The following is a 22,892-nucleotide window of genomic DNA, read 5'->3' on the forward strand; positions in this document are numbered from 1 at the left end:
TGTTGCATATGTTGCCCATGGACTACTCAGTTTGTATATTTTGCTTATTTTTTCACAGTTCCACACAACTTCTTCCTGTTTTGTCGAGTGATCAGTGTTCAGTTTTTCAAGGCCAATCCACTGTGCCAACTTATAACTAAATCTGAGGGGGGTGCGATGGGGAGGTTCCCTTGTAAGTACCCTCTGCCATGCCCGCCTGTCTAGCCGCGCTGTCTGACGCGCTGCTTCCCGAGTAGGAAGGCGTGGCGGTCCCCAGCACGAATCCGCCCGGCGGATTAGTGTCGAGGTCCAGTGTGCCGGCCAGCCTGTGGATGGTTTTTAAAGCGGTTTTCCATCTGCCTCTGCGAATGCGGGTTGGTTCCCCTTATTCCGCCTCAGTTACACTATGTCGGCCATTGTTGTGCAAACACTGTCTCCACGTACGTTTACACCATAATTACTATACCACAGAAACATTTAGGGTTACAGACGTCTGGTATGGGACGTTCCCAGTGGGTCCACTGGAGGCCGAACCGCTCGATAACACTGAGTTCGGTGTGGGGCGGCGGTGGGGTGGGTGGACTGCTGTGGCCTGTTGTGGGGTTGTGAACCACTGAGGTCTACGGCGGGGACGAAGCATCTCCGTCGTTTCTAGGTCTCCAGTTCAGTACAATACAATACTCTGTGCCATGCACTTCTCTGTGGTTTGCTGATGCAGATGTAAATACCACGTGATCAAAAACTCAGTATAAATCTGGAAACTGAATAAATCACGGAATAATGTAGATAGAGAGCTACAAATTGACACACTTGCTTGGAACGATATGGGGTTTATTAGAACCCAAAAAAAAATACAAAAATTCAAAAAATGTCCGACAGATGGCGCTTCATCTGATCAGAATAGCAATACTTAGCATAACAAAGTAAGACAAAGCAAAGATGATGTTCTTTACAGGAAATGCACAATATGTACACCATCATTCCTCAACAATAGCTGTAGTCGAGGAATAATGTTGTGAACAGCACTGTAAAGCATGTCCGGAGTTATGGTGAGGCATTGGCGTCGGATGTTGTCTTTCAGCATCCCTAGAGATGTCGGTCGATCACGATACACTTGCGACTTCAGGTAACCCCAAAGGCAATAATCGCACGGACTGAGGTCTGGGGACCTGGGAGGCCAAGCGTGACGAAAGTGGCGGCTGAGCACGCGATCATCACCAAACGACGCGCGCAAGAGATCTTTCACGTGTCTAGCAATTTTTTTGGTTCTAATGAAACCCCATGTCATTCCAAGCATGTGTCTCAATATTTACCTCTCTATCTACATTATTCCGTTGCTTATTAAGTTTTCAAATTTATACTGACTGTTTGATCACCCGGTATATGGGCACGAGAATAATAGGAGACTGGTTACGCCTTGTACAGAGGAATATTTATCTTCCGATCCGTTAATCCATACAGACACGAAGTGCGTAGACTGGTGCAAAGCACTCTCTCTCACACACACTACCGTGGTACAGTTAAATTGACTTACAACGACGACGAGGCGGATTCCCTCAAACACACACACACACACACACACACACAAATACAGATACGCAGATCTCCGAGAGTATTCAGCTACCAATCACAGTGAGTTCCTGGTTCTATCCGCTCCCCCCTCCAGTTCCCTCCTCCTTCTGCCCTCCCTCCATACCCTCCCCCCCCCCCCCCAGCTCACCCCCTGACGGAGCCACTGTTTTATTGAATCGCGTGGTCGGACCCATACACCTCCTCACTGCACTCCAATCACACGCGCCAGAAGCGACAGCGGTATTTTTTTCCCTCTCTCTCTCTCTTTTTCAGATCGCTCGTTTGCCCTCCATTGCGTGATTACAGACTCCACTGGGTCAGCGGCAGTCGCTGACATAAAAAAAAGAAAGGGGGCTCAGCTTTTTTGGCAAAAAGTGTGGTTTTTTTCATCCAGCACCGTATTTATTTCCATGTGTTCGGTAAAACCCTTGCCGAGTCGGAATGAAAATATCTGGAAAACGAGACTGCTCGTGACAGAACAGATATCGGTATGGCTTACGAGGGCCGTCGAACGCGTATGATGCAGTTCCGTTCTCTCTCTCTCTCTCTCTCTCGATCTGCCCATCGCATTCCTTCATTATCTCTTCATATTTTTTTTTGTCGTTTCCGCGTGGTCCATCTGTTGAACGTTGCTAATTACTTTAGTGACACAAAAACCGGCGTGTGCCACAACCACTTCGTGACGTCACAGCCTTGTGGGATTTCCGTCATACGTACAGCTTCGGTAGCATCTTCATACCTTTACTGTCACATATCTGACAGATATGTAACCTTCTCGTTGGTAGTTACATCCAGCCAAGTAACGCCAATCTGACAAATTTGCGACTCGGTTGGAAACGTTACTTAGGTTTTTCGAAAATAAAAATGTTTTTAGGCACACCCATTTCGACTAGCAATAGAAAACAATGCCAAACAAGAGAGTGCGCTGTCTTGCTTGCTTGCTACTCAAACCCTACAGTTTCTTAATAAATATCAGAACACATTCACTTTGTCCCTTTACCATAATTTGCTGAGATGATAGTGACCAAAATTACCTCAATGCTTCCCCAGTGCGGCGCAGAATATTTATTTAATTAAGTTGATGTACATTTTTTATGCCCAATGTATCCTACTTATCAAGTCAAATTTCGTGAATTTGCAGCTTTAATGACTGTAGTGTGGCCCATCCTGTTAACCTAAATCCCCACAATTATTGCTAGTCAGTCAAAGTAACAATACACCCGTTTCAAGCCTATACGTTGTTGGATGATCACAGAGTGGTGTACAAAGACCTGGAGAAAATTTTCGCTTGGTGTAGTGAATGGCAGCTCTCTGTGTTAATAATTGGCAACGAATGCTGTACAATCGCAATAAAGTCATGAGGTGTTCAACTGACTCTTTTATTAGAAGATGTTACACGTTTCGGGAGTACACCCATATTCAGACTTCACAAACTTCAACTCCTTCCTAACCAACCAGGCGTTGTCAAGACTGTACGCCTGGTTGGTTCAAATGGTTCTGAGCACTATGGGACTTAACATCTATGGTCATCAGTCCCCTAGAACTTAAAACTACTTAAAGCTAACTAACCTAAGGACATCACACAACACCCAGCCATCACGAGGCAGAGAAAATCCCTGACCCTGCCGGGAATCGAACCCGGGAACCTGGGCCCGGGAAGCGAGAATGCTACCGCACGATCACGAGCTGTGGGCCCTGGTTGGTTAGTAAGAAGATAAAGTTTGTGATGTCTGAAGATGGATGTACTCCCGAAACGCGTAACATGTTCGAATAAAAGAGTCAATTCAACATCTCATGACTTTATTGCGATTGTACAATGTCGGTTGCCAATTATTAACATAAAAATGATCGCAGGGCTCAGACAGAATTTTATGTTCTGTACATCAGTTCTCTGCAACGGTCTTGCCGCAGTGGATATATCGGTTCCCGTGAGATCACCGAAGTTAAGCGCAATCGGACGTGGCCGGCACTTGGATGGGTGACCATCCAGCCGCCATGCGCTGCTGCCGTTTTTCGTGGTGCACTCAGCCTCGTGATGCCAATTGAGGAGCTACACGACCGAATAGTAGCGGCTCCGCTCAAAGAAAACCATCGTAACCATCGGGAGAGAGGTGTGCTGACCACACTCCCCTCCTATTCACATCCCCAATGAGGATGACACGGCGGTCGGATGGTCCCGATGGGCCACTTGTGAGGTGAAAATGTAGTGCTATATCAGCTCTCTGTGTGGATAACTGTGAGAGGATGTCCGCAGCTTCAGTCTGGAACCACGCGACTGCTACAGTCGCTGGTTCGAATCCTGCCTCAGGCATGGATGTGTGTGATTTCCTTAGGTTAGGTAGGTCTAAGTAGTTCTAAGTTCTATGGGAATGATGACCTCCGATGTTAAGTCCCATAGTGCTCAGAGCCATTTGAACAATTTTTTGGATGTCTGCAGCAGAGAGAAAGAGGTCAGTACTCTCCAGTTACAACGTTAGTGGTGAAAATGTTGTCTCATATCACCTAAGTATTTATGGGTAATGCTAAGACGCTATTTTCAAAAGGCTTCCAAAGGAACTGAAAAAAATTGAGCCATAAATGCCAAGAACTCAAACCCAAGTTGAAAGCTATCCTTGTCCTTCACTCCTATTCTACAGAGAAGTTACTTACAGCAGTCCAGACATTTGCTGTGTACAGTGCTACTTATTCATATATGCATGTTTCTTTGTCTTTTATTGATCTTCAGAGTATACATTACCTAATCAGCATTCTGCAAACTATGTACTCACTCGATTTACGGCCAAGAAGCGTTGGCTGTAATGGCCCCAACGAACCTCACAAGTAAATAAATCCATACATACAGTGTGTTTGGAAAAGATCTCCCTGGTTTTAACGTGTCCTAGTATCTGTACGAAGCGCCTTACAGTATTCTGGTTTGTGGTATTTGATTCATCAACTCTCAACGTTTGGCTCCCCTGCAGTTGGCAGGCCTGCTTGACCTTGAGATGGCACCACTGCTGTTTCTTTCCTCTGTCCCCTCAGTTCAGTCCAGGCGTGCAGTGCCGTGCAGTGCAGAGCAACTCAGCAACAAAGTGTATTCCGCAACAGAAAGCGCAGTATCTTATATGGATTGTGAAAACTGAGTCAGTTATAACAGTGCAACGTAATTTTAGACGTCAGTATGCTGGTGAACCACCTACAGCAAAAACTATCCGTCATTGGCTAAAGTATTTCAAGGAAACTGGTAGTGTTTTAAAAGCAAAATCACCAGGTAGACCAAGAGCTTTTGAAGATGAACAGATCAGTGTCCCGTGTGTTCAGAGCCAGAAGAAGTCATTGGCCAGATGTAGTCTACAATTACGAGTGCCTAAAGGTACTGTGTATGATGTTGTGCATAAAAGACTTAAGTTGTGCGCCTGCAAATTGCAACTGTTAGATGAAATAAAACCTACTGATAAAATCGGAAGATATGAATTTCCTGTTGAGTTTCTACACAGAACTGATGATTATGTCAATTTTCTAAAAAAAGATTCTCTTTTCTGGTGTCAGTGGAACAGTTATTTTGGTGAATACATGGCGAGAAGTGGAATATCGTCTTGACGTGTGCAGGACAACAAATGGATCCCATGTTGAAGTCTATTAACATTAAACAAACTTGAAGGAATTCTCTTTCATGATACGTACTCATTGATGCAATTTTTCATTAATTTCCCCGTTAAATTTATATTTAAAACTAGGGAGTTCTTTTTCAAACACCGTGTATACAGAATCCAAGTATATACAGTGTGTCTCAAAATAACGTATACACTCTTTGAAAGTGATTACCTCTTTAATTAAAGAAGGCAGAAACACAATTTTTGAGGGTAATAATTCAGAAGGTGGTGAAAAACATAAGAACCCTTTCTTTTGTTTCAGGATTGTAAACAAACGTGGTGCTTCGTTGTATCAGTGTAAATGGGTGCTAAAGTGTTACTAGAAAACAGAGTACGTAAGTGAGATATGACTACATTGGTAGGTTGAATTTGGAACACCACCACTAACAAGGGTAACAATTACAAGAATTCGAGATAAGTTTGGCGTCCAAGGAACGGAGCAGGATATGAAGAAAGGACATTGTGGAAGAAGGAGACACACAACGGACAATGAAAGTGGCAATGCCGAGATCCAGGTGTACACACAATCCCCCCCAAAAAAATCTGTGACGTAACACTCTCGTAAGACAGGGGTTTGCAAAAGCAATGTTCACAGAATTTTGTGGGCTCAGAAATTTAAGCTTACATTTCAAGCCTTTTCCTTGCTCTTAATGAGGATGATTCTAACAGGCGAAGCGAATTTTGTGAGTGGTATATCAACAGATGTGAAGAAGAGCAACATTTGAAGGACCTAATTTTTTTGGTCAGACGAAGCGACCTGCCAGACGGGTAGAACGAAGAGGGAGTTTGAAGTTTTCAGTTCAATCTCCTGGTTTAACTCTCCTGGACTTCTATCTGTGGGGTACTGTGAAGAACACAGTTTGCACTGCGACGCCACAAGCACTGTATGATTTTAAAGAGAAAATTGAGCAAACTTGTGATGCTATTCCATTAGGAAAAATACACTTGTCATGTCACTCTGTTGTAAGTCATTGTCGATAGAGTTGTTGTTGCTGTGGTCTTCAGTCCTGAGACTGGTTTGATGCAGCTCTCCATGCTACTCTATCCTCTGCAGCTTCTTCATCTCCCAGTACCTACTGCAGCCTACATCCTTCTGAATCTGCTTAGTGTATTCATCATCTCTTGGTCTCCCTCTACGATTCTTACCCTCCACGCTGCCCTCCAATACTAAACTGGTAATCCCTTGATGCCTCAGAACATGTCCTACCAACCGATCCCTTCTTCTTGTCAAGTTGTGCCACAAACTTCTCTTCTCCCTAATCCTATTCAATACTTCCTCATTAGTTATGTGATCTACCCATCTAATCTTCAGCATTCTTCTGTAGCACCACTTTTCGAAAGCTTCTATTCTCTTCTTGTCCAAACTATTTATCGTCCATGTTTCACTACCATACATGGCTACACTCCATACAAATACTTTCAGAAACGACTTCCTGACACTTAAACCTATACTCGATGTTAACAAATTTCTCTTCTTCAGAAAAGCTTTCCTTGCCATTGCCAGTCTACGTTTTATATCCTCTCTACTCCGACCATCATCAGTTATTTTGCTCCCCAAATAGCCAAACTCCTTTACTACTTCAAGTGTCTCATTTCCTACTCTAGTTCCCTCAGCATCACCCGACTTGATTCGACTACATTCCATTATCCTTGTTTTGCTTTTGTTGATGTTCATCTTATATCCTCCTTTCAAGACACTGTCCATTCCGTTCAACTGCTCTTCCAAGCCCTTTGCTGTCTCTGACAGAATTACAATGTCATCGCTGAACCTCAAAGTTTTATTTCTTCTCCATGGATTTTAATACCTACTCCGAATTTTTCTTTTGTTTCCTTTACTGCTTGCTCAATATACAGATTGAATAACATCGGGGACAGGCTACAACCCTGTCTCACTCCCTTCCCAACCACTGCCTCCCTTTCATGTCCCTCGACTCTTATAACTGCCATCTGGTTTCTGTACAAATTGTAAATAGCTTTTCGCTCCCTGTGTTTTAACCCTGCCACCTTCAGAATTTGAAAGAGAGTATTCCATTCAACATTGTCAAAAGCTTTCTCTAAGTCTACAAATGCTAGGAACGTAGGTTTGTCGTTCCTTTATCTAGCTTCTAAAATAAGTCGTAGGGTCAGTATTGCCTCACGTGTTCCGATATTTCTACGGAATCCAAACTGATCTTCCCCGAGGTCGACTTCTACTAGCTTTTCCATTCGTCTGTAAGGAATTCGCGTTAGTATTTTGCAGCTGAGACTCATTAAACTGATAGTTCGGTAATTTTCACATCTGTCAACACCTGCTTTCTATGGGATTGGAATTATTATAGGCTTCTTGATGTCTGAGGGTATTTCGCCTGTCTCATACATCTTGCTCACCAGATGGTACTGTTTTGTCAGGACTGGCTCTCCCAAGGGTGTCAGTAGTTCTAATGGAATGTTGTATACTCCTGGAGCTTTGTTTCGACTCAGGTCTTTCAGTGCTCTGTCAAACTCTTCACGCAGTATCATATCTCCCATTTCATCTTCATCTACATCCTCTTCCATTTCCATAATATTGTCCTCAAGCACATCGCCCTTGTATAGACCCTCTATATACTCCTTCCACCTTTCTGCTTTCCCTTCTTTGCTTAGAACTGGCTTTCCATCTGAGCTCTTTATATTCATGCAAGTGGTTCTCTTTTCTTCCCAAGATTTCTTTAATTTTCCTGTAGGCAGTATCTATCTTATCCCTAGTGAGATAAGCCTCTTCATCCTTACATTTGTCCTCTAGACAACCCTGCTTAGCCATTTTGCACTTCCTGTCGATCTCATATTTGAGACGTTTGTATTCCTTTTTGCCTGCTTCGCTTACTGCATTTTTATATTTTCTCAATTAAATTCAATATTTCTTCTGTTGCCCAAGGATTTCTACTAGTCCTCGTCTTTTTACCTACATGATCCTCTGCTGCCTCCACCACTTCATCCCTCAAAGCTACCCATTTTTCTTCAACTGTATTTCTTTCCCCCATTCCTGTCACTTGTTCGCTTATGCTCTCCCTGAAACTCTGTACAACCTCTGGTTCAGTCAGTTTATCCAGGTCCGATCCCCCTAAATTCCCACCTTTTTGCAATTTCTTCAGTTTGCACGGAGTATTTCGGCGAAAGGAGGCCATTTTGAACATTTACCGTCTTTGGTTGGACCTCGAGGTGCACCACAAACATTGTACTGTATCTCAGTGCCCTTTAATTGAAGAGATATTCAGTTTCAAAGAGTGTATACATTATTTTGAGACATATACATCTACATTTATACTCCGCAAGCCAGACGACGGTGTGTGGCGGAGGGCACCTTACATGCCACTGTCATTTCTTCCCTTTCCGTTTCCAGTTGTGTATTGTTCGTGGGAAGAACAACTGCCGGAAAGCCTCTGTGTGCTCTCGAATCTTTCTAATTTTACATTCGTGATCTCCTCGGGAGGTATAAGTAGGGCGAAGCAATATATTCGATACCTCATCCAGAAACGAACCCTCTCGAACCCTGGACAGCCAGCTACACCGCGATGCAGACCGCCTCTCTTGCAGAGTCTGCCACTCGAGTTTGCTGAACATCTCCGTAACGCTATCACGCTTACCAAATAACCCTGTGACGAAACGCGCCACTCTTCTTTGGATCTTCTCTACCTCCTCCGTCAATCCGACCTGGTACAGATCCCACACTGATGAGCAATACTCAAGTATAGGTCGAACGAGTGTTTTGTAAGCCACCTCCTTTGTTGATGGACTACATTTTCTATGGACTTTCCCAATGAATCTCAACCTGGTACCTGCCTTACCAACAATTCCACGCATACTCCCAGATATTTTACAGAAGTAACTGCTACCAGTGTTTGTTCCGCTATCATATAATCATCCAATAAGGGATCCTCCTTTCTATGTATTCGCAATACATTACATTTGTCTATGTTAAGAGTCAGTTGCCACTCCCTGCACCAAGTGCCTATCTGCTGCAGATCTTCATTTCGCTACAATTTTCTAAGGCTGCAATACTACAGCATCATCTGCGAAAAGCCGCACAGAGCTTCCAACACTATCTACTACGTAATTTATGTATATTGTGAAAAGCAATGGTCCCATAACACTCCTCTGTGGCACCCTAGAGGTTACTTTAACGTCTGTAGACGTTTCTCCGTTGAGAACAACATGCATTGTTCTGTTTGCTAAAAACTCTTCAATCCAGCCACACAGCTGGTCTGATATTCCGTAGGCTCTTACCTTGTTTATCAGGTGACAGTGCGGAACTGCATCGAACGCCTTCTGGAAGTCAAGGAAAATAGCAACTACTTGGGAGCCTGTAGCTAATATTTTCTGGGTCTCATGAACAAATAAAGCGAGTTGAGTCTCACGCGATCACTGTTTCCGGAATCCATGTTGATTCCTACAGATTAGATTTTGGGTTTCCAGAAATGACATTATATGTGAGCAAAAAACATGTTCTAAAATTCTACAACACATTGACGCCAGAGATATAGACACCCTATATGTGTGTATTCTAGCATCTCATCATAAAAGACTGTATTGATTTCAACAGGATTTGGCACAAATATTGCTTGCTATAGGAGAATCAGCACTGTGGGGATTAAGAATTCCCATAGGAGTGAATAAACTGGCAAAAAATGGTTCTCTTCCCCTAAACTGTAGACTGCCCAGCATGACAGGTGTGCTGTGCAGGTCTGATCAGCATTCCTTGCAGTGACTATGGGCAGGGTTGAGCAGAGAGATGGGGAAGGAGGGTCAGTGTCAGAGGGGGACAAAGCAAACATAGAAAGGGGGATACAAACAGAGAGGGGGAGAATGTGATAGATAGTGAGACAGGGGGAGTATGAGTATGAGATAGAAAGAGAGATGGAGGGAGGAAGAGGTGGAGACAGACAGGTGGGGGGGGGGGGGGGGTGCACTGTGTGTGTCACAAGCGTACATCTGTGACGCCATGGCAAAAGATTACTCAAATAACAAAACAAAATGAAACAGGATGTGTTGTGTCCATAATTGGAACAAGATGTCATGTTCACTTAAGGGTACCAAAACATTTATTAATTGCATGAAACATCAGCTTATTTGTTTACGCTGTGTGCAAGGTAGTTGAAAATATACATAACTAGCAAAGCTGGCAATGCTTTGCAGTAGCTAAATACAGGGTGCCCCAAAAAGAATGACCTGACGTTAAATGCAATTATTTATTAGGGAGAAGGGCTTAACACCAACAAATTGCATACTAAATTACTCAGGAAAGACAGAAGTTTATAAAAAACCATCATAAATGTTCAATATGTCCTCCATTGGCTGCACAGACGACATCTAGCCGATAGCCGAATTCACCCCAAACTGAGCGTAAGGTGTCTTCTGTCACTGAAGCTACAGCAGCTGATTTTCTGGTTTTTAGTTCATCAGTATCACGAGGTAAGGGACGGACGTAAACACACTGTTTAACATATCCCCGCAGGAAGAAATCACATGGTGTTAAGTCAGGGAACCAAGGAGGCCAAGAGTGTAGAGCTTGGTCTCGCAGTCCTGTACGCCCTATCCAACGTTGAGGCACGTTGGCGTTGAGGATACTGCGCGCGTTGTTGTGCCAGTGCAGTGGTGCTCCATCTTGCTGATAGCCGAATTTGTTAGAGTCAAGTTGTGGGAATAACCAGTTCTGTAGCATTGCAAGATATGATTGTCATATTACGATTTCTTCCTCAAAAAAGTAGGATCCATAAACCTTGCTTTGCGAAACAGCACAAAAAAGATTCACTTTTATTGAATCACGTCCGTGTTCAATTTTTTCGTGAGGATTTTCGAGCCCACATATACGCACATTATGGTGGTGAACCTTACTGCTAATATGGAAAGTTGCCTAATCGCTCAATATCAACCGTGACATAAAAGTGTCATCTTCCATGTCCTCCAGAATAGCATTGCTGAAGTCTACTCACTCCACTTTTTCAGTATCTCGAAGAGCTTGTACCAGTTGTAATCGGTACGGTTTGAGGGCTAAACTATGCAATAACACACGCCACAGTGTCATGTGTGGTAACGCAAGTTCTCGGCTAGCACGACACATAGACTTGTGGAAGCTCCGCTCAAATGCTCGTCGGATTTGAAACTTCCTGGCAGATTAAAACTGTGTACTGGACCGAGACTCGAACTCGGAACCTTTGCCTTTCGCAGGCAAGTGCTCTACCATCTGAGGTACCCAAGCACGACTCACGCCCCGTCCTCACAGCTTTACTTCCGCCAGTACCTCGTCTCCTCTGGGACATTTCCAGGTACGGGCCGTGAGTCGTGCTTGGGTAGCTCAGTTGGTAGAGCACTTGCCCGCGAAAGGCAAAGGTCCCGAGTTCGAGTCTCAGTGCGGCACACAGTTTTAATCTGCCAGGAAGTTTCATATCAGCGCACACACGGCTGCAGAGTGGATATCTTGTTCTGGACTCGTCAGATTTGTTCCACTGTTTCTTCGGGAACGCATGGCCGGCCAGAGATGCCCTGTTTCTTCATACTGTTTATACCACCATCGAATGATCTTTGGTGATGGTGGTTTAGCACAAAATCGAATATGAACCGCCTGCTGAACTGCGATCACTGATTGAGAACGACTAAACTCAACAACACAATACGCTTTCGTTGCGCGTACGCCATATTGCGCGAGACTGGCTGGATGCTCCAGGTCAGCGCTCGTAGCGACATCTAGCGCTGTTTTTTTTCTGAAACTCTAGGCCATGCCGATTACATCTAGCGTTCAGTTACCTACTGGCATTTTTATCAGTATTATTACAAGTTAAAATCATGTCATTCTTTTTGGAACACTCTGTATGTATGGAAATTCGATGTATGTCCTAATTTCCATTGCCCCCTATGTCCATCTCTCTATCTCTCTCCCTTCCCCCTCTCTTTGTTCATCTCCATTACCTCCCCCTTTCTCTGTCGATCACGTTCTCATCCCCTCTCTGTCCTTCTCCTCCAACCTCTCCGTCCAACTCCTCCTTTCATTCTCTTCATTTCCTTCTGCTCCTCTCTCTGCCAAGCTCCTCTTCTACCCTCTCTCTATGAGACTTGTTTATTGGTGCTGAAAAAGAAAACTCGATTGGAAATTGAAGTCGCTTAAAATGAATGCATGGATCAGTTGGGATCATTTGCACATGTGCAATGAGACAGACCTCTTCCACTGCTGGATGTGTGAGGATAGGTGTTTCAACGACAGTATTTTCACGGTTTTAATCTGGAAATGGTTAGGGTTTTGGTCGTTTAAGATTCCATAGTAGTATTCTATCGGTACGCTGATAACCGATACAAGTCATAAAAATCTGTTAAAGCCGACTGCTAGGAATAAAAGGAGACAGCACATTGTTGTGTACACGCATTTTATTTGAAATTCTATAAAGAGAAACAATGTGTATAGGGGAAACAATTTGTCATATGTTTTAATGCCCTGACATGGTAGTTAAAAACCACTGCGATAAATAAAATTAAGCTGCGCAGGTTCATAGCACAGCATTTTTTTTTCTCCTGACGATTTTAACAGGAAACCACTGCATTGATGCTTAAAGAAATTTATAGGCTTTGATGTACGTCTACATGTTTATTAGTGTAGTGTAAAAATAAAACCCAAATCCAGAAGGCTTTCGACACCGTTCCTCACAAGCGTCTTGTAACCAAACTGCGTGCCTACGGAGTATCGCCTCAGTTGTGCGCCTGGCTTCCTGATTTCTTGTGAGAAAGTTCACAGTTGGTAGTAATAGACGGAAAGTCGAGTGTGTAAGTGGGCTGTTAAGGCTTTTATGTTGGTAACGCCACGTAGCGCTCTGTATGAAAATCGCTGACTGTGCTGTGTGCAATCAGTGGCCGGTTGGACTCATTGTTGGAATATTCGCTGTTGTAGTGTTGGGCAGTTGGATGTTAAGAGCGCGTAGCGTTGGGCAGTTGGAGGTGAGCCGCCAGCAGTGGTGGATGTGGGAAGAGAGATGGCGGAGTTTTGAGAGCGGACGATCTGGACGTGTGTCCGTCAGTAAATTTGTAAGACTGGATGTCATGAACCGATATATATATATATATATATGATGACTTTTGAACGCTATAGAGGTAAATACATTATTTGTTCTCTATCAAAATCTTTCATTTGCTAACTGTACCTTCAGTAGTTATAATCCTTTATGTAGCTGGCAGTATTGGCGCTCACTGTATTGCAGTAGTTCGAGTAACGAAGATTTTTGTGAGGTAAGTGATTCAGGAAAGGAAAATGTTATTGTTAAGGCCATTCTTTTATAGGGATTATTGAAAGTCAAAGGGCGTAACGCGAAAAAGTATTGTGTGTCAGTTTAACGATGATCAGAATAAGTAAAGAGAAAACTATCTGAATACGTTGAGTTTTGCTCAGCTGTTAGAGAATCAAATAACTGAAGAGTTTTTCTAGCACTGTCATTCATAATTTTTCAAAGGGGTCGTTTCAAGAGAAATAGAAAAAATATCCGGCGTTCCCCAAGGAAGGTTTATAGGCTTTCTATTGTTCCTGATCTATATCAACGACATAGGAGACAATCTTACATTTTTTGCAGATGATGCTGTCATTTACCGTCTTGTAAAGTCATCAGATGACCAAAACGAATTGCAAAATCATTTAGATTAGATATCTGTATGGCGCGAAAAGTGGCAATTGACCCTGAATAAAGAAAAGCGTGAACTTATTCACGTGTGTACTAAAAGAAACCCGTTAAATTTCGATTACGCGATAAGACACACAAATCTGAAGGCTGTAAATTCAGCTAAATACTTAGGGATTACAACTACAAATCACTTAAATTGGAACGATCACATAGATAATGTTGTGGGCAGAGCAAACCAAAGACTGCGATTCATTGGCAGAACACTTGGAAGGTGCAACAGGTGTACCAAAGAGACTGCTTAAACCGCGCTTGTCCGCCATATTCTGGAGTACTGCTGTGCGGTGTGGGATCCGCATCAGGTGGGACTGACGGATGACATCGAAAAAGTACAAAGAAGGGCAGCTCGTTTTGTATTATCACGAAATAGGGGAGATAGTGCCACAGACATGATACGTGAATTGGAGTGGCAATCATTAAAAAAAAGGCGTTTTTCGTTGCGACGGGATCTTCTCATTAAATTTCAATCACAAGTCTTCTCCTCCGATTGCGAAAACATCCTGTTGGCACCCACGTACATAGGGAGAAATGATCATCACGATAAAATAAGAGAAATCAGGGCTCGCATAGAAAAATTTAAGTATTGGGTTTTCTCGTGCGCCATTCAAAAGTGGAACGGTAGAGAGACAGCTTGAAGGTGGTTTATTGAACCCTCCGCCAGGCACTTTATTGTGAATAGCAGAGTAATCACGTAGACGTAGATGTAGACGAAGAGCTTCTGGAAATTTTTGCTAACAGCATTTACCTGTTGTATCTTGCATATATTCATATATTACACATATTTGAAAATATAAAATCTATGGCCGCCGAGATTTTATTAGAGTACCGTATGGAAATTTGGAGTATGTCAATAAAGACCTTTCAAGATTTTTGCTGACAACAATTCCCTTTCATACATACGTTCATATACCTTATATATTAACGAAATATGTAGTCTATGTCTGTCCGAACATGTAGTAGAATATTGTGTAAAAATTTGAAGTAAAGTGGCCAACTCTGCGAAATTTTTGCTAACAATGCGTTCTCTCTGTACAGAGTAAAATGGAAATGCCGTGTGACTAGGGCCTCTCGTCGGGTAGACCGTTCGCCTGGTGCAGGTCTTTCGAGTTGACGCCACTTCGGTGACTTGCGTGTCGATGGGGGTGAAAGGATGATGACAAGGCCAACACAACACCCAGTCTGCCATGGTCCATGGGACTCTTCAATCCCTGACGTTTCGTCGAAAGCTACGTTGGACAGCTTACGAGGTGCTCCAGATTGTGCTGAGTCTTGCCGAGTCTCAAGACTCAGCAGAATCAGGAGCACCTCTGAAGATGTCCAACGTAGCCTTCGACGAAACGTCAGGGATTGAAGAGTCCCATGGACCATGGCCATACAACCCGGAAGAATTCTCAGCAGATGAAACATCCGGTCGTGAAAGCATTCATTGTATGACAGCACCCAGTCCCTGAGCGGAGAAAGTCTCCGACCCAGCCGGGAATCGAACCCGGGCCGTTGGGTATGACATTCCGGGGCGCTGGCCACTCAGCTACCGGGGGCGGACTCTGTACACAGTGAACATTCCAGAATGAGATTTTCACCCTGCAGCGGAGTGTGCGCTGATATGAAACTTCCTGCCAGATTAAAACTGTGTGCCGGACCGAGACTCGAACTCGGGAGCTTTATCCTTTCGCGGGCAAGTCTCGCTCCGGCACACAGTTTTAATCTGCCAGGAAGTTTCATATCAGCGCACACTCCGCTGCAGAGTGAAAATCTCATTCTGGAAACATCCCCCAGGCTGTGGCTAAGCAATGTCTCCGCAATATCCTTTCTTTCAGGAGTGATAGTTCTGCAAGGTTCGCAGGAGACCTTCCGTAAAGTTTGGAAGGTAGGAGGCGAGGTACTGGCAGAAGTAAAGCTGTGAGGAAGGGGCGTGAGTCGTGCTTGGGTAGCTCAGTTGGTAGAGCGCTTGCCCGCGAAAGGCAAAGGTCCCGAGTTCGAGTCTCGGTCCGGCACATAGTTTTAATCTGCCAGGAAGTTTCACAGTGAACATTAATGAAACCGACAAACTGCAGGATCGGACTCCTGAGTGAAAATGGAGGAAAAAAAATGTCCTATGATCTCGTGTGCAGATAACATCGCTACCACGGTACATGGCGCTGACGAATGGAATTTCCTCTTGTAACACCTCCGTTTATTTAGTCCGACCTGATCTGATCGAATAGCAGCCCAATAATTATTATTAATGTGACCGTGTACCTAATGGGGCTGGCAATCGGGATTGACTGCTACGGAAGTTGTTACTTTCCAGTTCGTCCTTCTCAAATGCTGTAATAATGAGATGTCTGGTAACAAGAAAAACACCAACACAGTTTCACTGATTACGAACCTATATTCGTCTCAAAAACACAAAAAGGAGGAGACAGCCACTGCCTTCGTCATATATATCTAAATACGGCTAATCTCAGCACAGGCCTCCTCATTTTCCATTATCGTCACACGCTAACCCATCACTGCAATCCAACACTGCAATCCAACACTGCAATCCAAGGAGATGCCGGCGCGGTAGACGCGAAACCAAAATATCGGCACTAGAAATGTCACAAATTACTTTCGTAATAATACTTCTTCACCTTCCCGATATTATTCTAGTACAAAGGGGTTAAACCACGGCGATGGCAACTCCCTTTGTCGCTAAAGCCTTGCATTACAACAACTCGCTTCCGCACACCTCTACCCGCAACATGGCACCTGACTCAACTCCACACTCGCTCTCGCAACACGACACAATCGATTGTTCGCCCTATCGACCTGTGCCGAGTGCAAATTTATAGTAAGGGCCTACGGACCCCTTACACTCTGACCACGTGCGACCGTGTGTTACTTGTGTGTTCCAGGCTGTGTGGTTGACAAAGCGTACTGTAAGCCAGAGCATAGCCGTGCACTGCTCGGCTGGCTCCTTCAGAGGACCACATCGAAGATGGAGTGGTCCGCCATGGTCTTCAGCGATGAAAGCAGATTCTGCCTGCACGCAGGTGGACGACGTAGGACTGGTGTCCGCTGTCTCGAAGAGTGCATTCCTCCGAGAGACACTGGATCAACCGCAAACCCTATGGTCTGGGGTCCAATAAGCTACAACCCTCGCCGACCTTTCCTGTTTCTGGAGGGGACGCCAGCCAGTGCTCGGTACGATCAGAATGCCGTTAGACCCGTTATTTTGCCGTTCTTGCAACATGACGGCGGCGTCTTGCTCCAACAGGATAACGCTCGTCCGCACACTGCCTGTGAAACTCAACGTGCTCTGCAGGACGTGGGGTAACTTCCCTGGCCAACCGCCACCTCTGGACTTGCCTGCAACCGAGCACGTGTGGGATATCATGGGACAAGAAATGATCCGTGCGACTCATCAACCGACAGCACTCACAGCATCTGGTGATGTTTCAAGCTGGGTACACGTGCCAAAGGCTACAACGTTTCGTATTACTTTTGACTTGAGCACAGCTGCTCCAATTTCCCGCTATTACTTTGTAACATAGTAATTTTACGATTTAGCAACTGATGAAGACACCCGTAGTAGGTGTCGAAACCTAGGTCAATGTACCTAACGTTTATGTGCAACCAGTTGGCTGTTTGATCTTACACTATGTACTCAAAAGTATCCGGACCCGCCCAAAACATACGTTTGTCATGTATTAGGCGCATTGCTCTGACACCGCCAGGTAGCGACCTCGGTAGTCATCAGACATCGTGAGAGAGCAGAATGGAGCTTTCCGCGGAACTCACGGACTTCGAACGTGGTCAGGTGATTGGGTGTCACTCGTGTCATACTTCTGCACGAGAGATTTCCACACTATTATTCATCCCTAGGTCCACTGTTTCCGATACGATAGTGAAGTGGAAACGTGAAGGGATAGGTACAGCACAAAAGCGTACAGGCCGACCTCGTCTGTTGACTGACAGAGACCGCCGCCACTTGAAAAAAAAATGATTCAAATGGCTCTGAGCACTATGGGACTTAACATCTATGGTCATCAGTCCCCTAGCACATAGAATTACTTAAACCTAACTAACCTAAGGACATCACACAACACCCAGCATCAGCCGCCACTTGAGGAGGGTCGTTATTTTGTAATAGGCAGATGTCTATCCAGACCATCACACACCAATTCCAAACTCAATAGGATCCACTGAAAGTACTATGGCTGGCGGGAGGTGAGAAAGCTTGGATTTCACGCCACACATCACGCCGGTAAACGCCAAACGACGCCTCGCTCGGTGTAAGCAGCGTAAACATTGGACGATTGAACAGTGGAAAAACGTCGTGTGGAGTGACGAATCACGGTACACAACGTGGCGATCCGTTGGCTGAGTGTGGGTTTGGCGAATTCCCGGTGAACGTCATCTGCCAGCGTGTGTAGTGCCAACAGTAAAATTCGGACGCGGTGGTGTCATGGTGTGGTCGTGTTTTTCATGGAGGGGGCTTCCACCCCTTGTTGTTCTTCATTGCACTATCACAGCACAGGCCTACAGTGATGTTTTAAGCACCTTCTTGCTTCCCACTGCTGAAGAGAAATTTGGGGATACCGATTGCATCTTTCAACACGATCGAGCACCTGTTCATAATGCACGGCCTGTGGCGGAGTGGTTACACGACAATAACATCCCTGTAATGGACTGGCCTGCACATAGTCCTGACCTGAATCCTACAGAAAAGCTTTGGGATGTTTTGGAACGCCGACTTCGTGCCAGGCCTCACCGACCGACATCGATACCTCTGCTCAGTGCAGCACTCCGTGAAGGATGGGCTGCCATTTCTCAAGAAACCTTCCAGCACCTGACTGAGCGAATGCCTGCGAGAGTGGAAGCTGTCATCGAGGCTAAGGGTGGGTCAACACCACACCGAATTTCAACATTACCGACGGAGGGCGCCACAAACTTGTAAGTCATTTTCAGCCAGGCGTCCGGATACTTTTGATCACATAGTGTATGTTGAAACTAGTATACAGTTGCAGGCGTGGCATAACGTATCCCAGGACGGCATTCGCCAACTGTACTAGCGACCGGATGCTAGAGCTAACTCCTGCACTGCCACGCGTGGAGAATTTACCAGGTACTAAAATAGGTATTTCTGTATGGGTCGATACATGGTACCTCAGATCCGCTTGTGCTATTGATCTGTATACCTAACATGCACTGTTACAACAATAAATCTTGAGTGAGTTGCAATGCTCTAAAACTGTATACCAATTTTTTTTTCTTTTTTTTTTCTTGCGGCTGTGTATCTTCAAGTTGAGGGACACAGTCTATAAAGGTGGTTCAATTTACCCAGCCACTGCTACAAATTGCGAAACCGCAATCGTCATTTGTGCTCGCAGAAATTTAGAAAATTAAGTATAATATGCTTATTTTTGAGTTTCCATTCTTTACACTGGATACTAGAAAGAACATCCTGCACTTGAGGATAGCATAGTTTAAATAATTTTGCTGCTCACTGTTTAGGCTACAATAAATAAGATCTCGAAATTGGTAAAATTTAGGCACCTCTACTCTACCACTAAGATCTTAAGTAACTTACACGGAATGTATGGGCAGTATTGCTACATAAAAAGATACATTACAGCTGTTCAATGTAACAGTCATCATACTATTTTCGTAATGTTGCTTTCAACAAAAAAAAAGGAATTTAGATTGGGGTCATATTGATCTACATATACATCTACAGGGATACCCTGCAAATCACACAAGTGCATGGCAGACGGTTCATAGAAACACCTTCACAATAATTCCGTATTATTCCAGTCCTATATTGACCCGTGCGACCTCTAATTTCTCTTATTTTGTTATGATGATAGTTTCTCCCTATATATGTCGGCTTCAACAAAATATTTTCGCATTCAGAGCAGAAACTTGAGGACTGAAATTTCGTGAAAGATTCCGTCGCAGGGAAAACACCTTTCTTTAAATGATGTCTTTTGTGGACTGGCAAGACAGCCAATCCACAAGGATGGGAGGCCGAAGGGCACGCGTTAAACTCACGCAGGCTGGCGTGCGGTCTGGAACAGGTCAAGGTTTTATAGTAGCAAAAATAGTACGTAGCTTCTAGAATACTTAACTTTAATCCATAATTGGTGAACATCGTTCTGACGGTACATGCATCACAAGATAAATAGCAAATGATAATGGCGCCTTGCTAGGTCGTAGCAAATGACGTAGCTGAAGGCTACGCTAACTATCGTCTCGGCAAACGAGAGCGTAATTTGTCAGTGAACCATAGCTAGCAAAGTCGATTGTACAACTGGGGCGAGTGCTAGGAAGTCTCTCTGGACCTGCCGTGTGGCGGCGCTCGGTCTGCAATCACTGACAGTGGCGACACGCGGGTCCGACGTATACTAACGGACCGCGGCCGATTTAAAGGCTACCACCTAGCAAGTGTGGTGTCTGGCGGTGACACCACAATGTCCACCTCAAAGCCTGTATCATGTCAGTGACACTCTCTCCCTTGTTTGGCGATAGTACAAAACGTGCTGCCCTTCTTTGAACGTTCTCGATGTACTCTGTTAATCGTATCTGGCAAGGATCCCACACCGCGCTGCAGTACTCCAAAACAGGACAGACAATCGTAGTGTAGGCAGCCTCTTTAGTAGATCCGTTACATTTTCTAAGTGTTGCGCTATCGAGTTGCACGGCGAACGGATTTCTGTGGAACCCTCGTGAAATTGTGGCGGATGCGTTGGACGCCTGTGTCAGGCACTCGGGGACGGCCCGGCGATTCGCCTTTCCGCAAACATTCTGTTTCTCTGAATTGTTCGTGCCATCGTCTAATGCTCTGTGCTGTAGTACGGAAGTCGCGCTGAACAGTTATTACTGATCCGCACTGCGCAAAAGGTAGAACACAAAACGCTTTCTGTTGTCCCGGCACCATTTTTACTAGAACTAGAAGTTGGGGCGCAGTGCTGCTACCTAGCGGGAACCTTGTAAAACTCGAGAGCTTCCTCTTTCCGACAGAACGTTGTTCATGCACATATCTCAGATAACATAATACTTACGATTTTTTAAAAATCGGATGATTCTTTTTGATACACCCTGTAGTTTCGAAACATAGGAAGATACGTACAGGGCTATTACAAATGATTGAAGCGATTTCATAAATTCACTGTAGCTCCATTCATTGACATATGGTCACGACACACTACAGATACGTAGAAAAACTCATAAAGTTTTGTTCGGCTGAAGCCGCACTTCAGGTTTCTGCCGCCAGAGCGCTCGAGAGCGCAGTGAGACAAAATGGCGACAGGAGCCGAGAAAGCGTATGTCGTGCTTGAAATACACTCACATCAGTCAATCATAACAGTGCAACGACACTTCAGGACGAAGTTCAACAAAGATCCACCAACTGCTAACTCCATTCGGCGATGGTATGCGCAGTTTAAAGCTTTTGGATGCCTCTGTAAGGGGAAATCAACGGGTCGGCCTGCAGTGAGCGAAGAAACGGTTGAACGCGTGCGGGCAAGTTTCACGCGTAGCCCGCGGAAGTCGACGAATAAAGCAAGCAGGGAGCTAAACGTACCACAGCCGACGGTTTGGAAAATCTTACGGAAAAGGCTAAAGCAGAAGCATTTCTTAAACAGGAGATTGGAAAACCGATGGATCGGTCGTGGTGGAGATCATGATCAACAATTCATGTCATGGCCTCCACGCTCTCCCGACTTAACCCCATGCGATTTATTTCTGTGGGGTTATGTGAAAGATTCAGTGTTTAAACGTCCTCTACCAAGAAACGTGCTAGAACTGCGAGCTCGCATCAACGATGCTTTCGAACTCATTGATGGGGACATGCTGCGTCGAGTGTGAGAGGAACTTGATTATCGGCTTGATGTCTGCCGAATCACTAAAGGGGCACATATCGAACATTTGTGAACGCCTAAAAAAACTTTTTGAGTTTTTGTATGTGTGTGCAAAGGATTGTGAAAATATCTCAAATAATAAAGTTATTGTAGAGCTGTGAAATCGCTTCAATCATTTGTAATAACCCTGTATTTCCAATGTGCTTATGAATACGAGGAGGTTTAATTTCCTGTGGAGATGTGAGCAGCGCGAGTTGCGCCGTGTGTGCAACCGACGAAGGCACCGTGCAAACTGCAGGACAAACACTTCATATAGGAATTAGGACAGGTAAATGGACGACGTGGAACTGCTCAAAGTATTCTGGGAAAGTGCAGTGCATTGCATACCAAATTCTATACAAGACGCTAGTGCGACCAATTGTAGAGTAGTGTTCAAGTGTCTGGAGTCCTTATCCAGGAGAGAGTGACAGAAGGGATGGAACCAGATCGCAGATGCGGTGTTAGGATGGTAACATTTCGATATATCGCGTCCGATACTGTAACAGGAAGGCTCGTGGAACTTAAACGGGGCTTCTTGGAAGGAAGACGATGTACTTGTCGAGGAATACTGTTGGGTAAATTCACAGAATCTACGTCTACATCTACATATATACTCCGTTAGCCACCAAGCGATGTGTGGCGGAGGCGCTAAACTCATATTCCCCCCCCCCCCTTTTGTTCCACTCGCGGATTGCGCGAGGGAAAAACGACTGTCTGAACGCCTCAGTGCGAGCTCTAATTTCCCTTATCTTGGAATGGTGATCATTGCGCGATTCGAAAGTTGGTGGTAATAATATATGCTCTACATCCTCGGCGAAGATCGGATTTCGGAATTTAGTGAGCAGTCCCTTCTGTTTAGCGCGCCGTCTATCTTCAAACTTTCTATGACATTTGTAACGCTCTCGCGATGGCTAAATGTGCCAGTCACGAATCTTGCCGCTCTTCTTTGGACATTCTCAATCTCTTGAATCAGACCCAACTGGTACAGACGAACAATAAGACTGGACGAACTAACATATTGTAAGCCATTTCCTTTGTCGAAGGACTGCATCGCTTCAGGATTCTACCAATAAACCGCAATCTAGAGTTCGCCTTACCCGTTACTTGTGTAATCTGATCATTCTATTTGAGATCATTTCGAATAGTCACCCAGGTACTTGACGGATGTTACCGCTTCC

At 44.7% G+C, this 22,892-nt stretch overlaps 1 protein-coding gene and 1 non-coding gene across 2 annotated transcripts in view; one reads left to right on the plus strand and one right to left on the minus strand.

Moving 5' to 3' along the window:
- Nucleotides 1-22,892, minus strand: part of LOC124719628 (voltage-gated potassium channel subunit beta-2) — a 1,342,624-nt gene that overhangs the window by 837,040 nt on the left and 482,692 nt on the right. The window lies entirely within an intron of this gene.
- Trnas-cga lies at nucleotides 15,773-15,847 on the plus strand. The gene has a single exon. It is a non-coding gene; the product is annotated as a tRNA-Ser (tRNA).

This window comes from Schistocerca piceifrons, chromosome 11 (assembly GCF_021461385.2).
Source record: "Schistocerca piceifrons isolate TAMUIC-IGC-003096 chromosome 11, iqSchPice1.1, whole genome shotgun sequence".
Classification (NCBI taxonomy): domain Eukaryota; kingdom Metazoa; phylum Arthropoda; class Insecta; order Orthoptera; family Acrididae; genus Schistocerca; species Schistocerca piceifrons.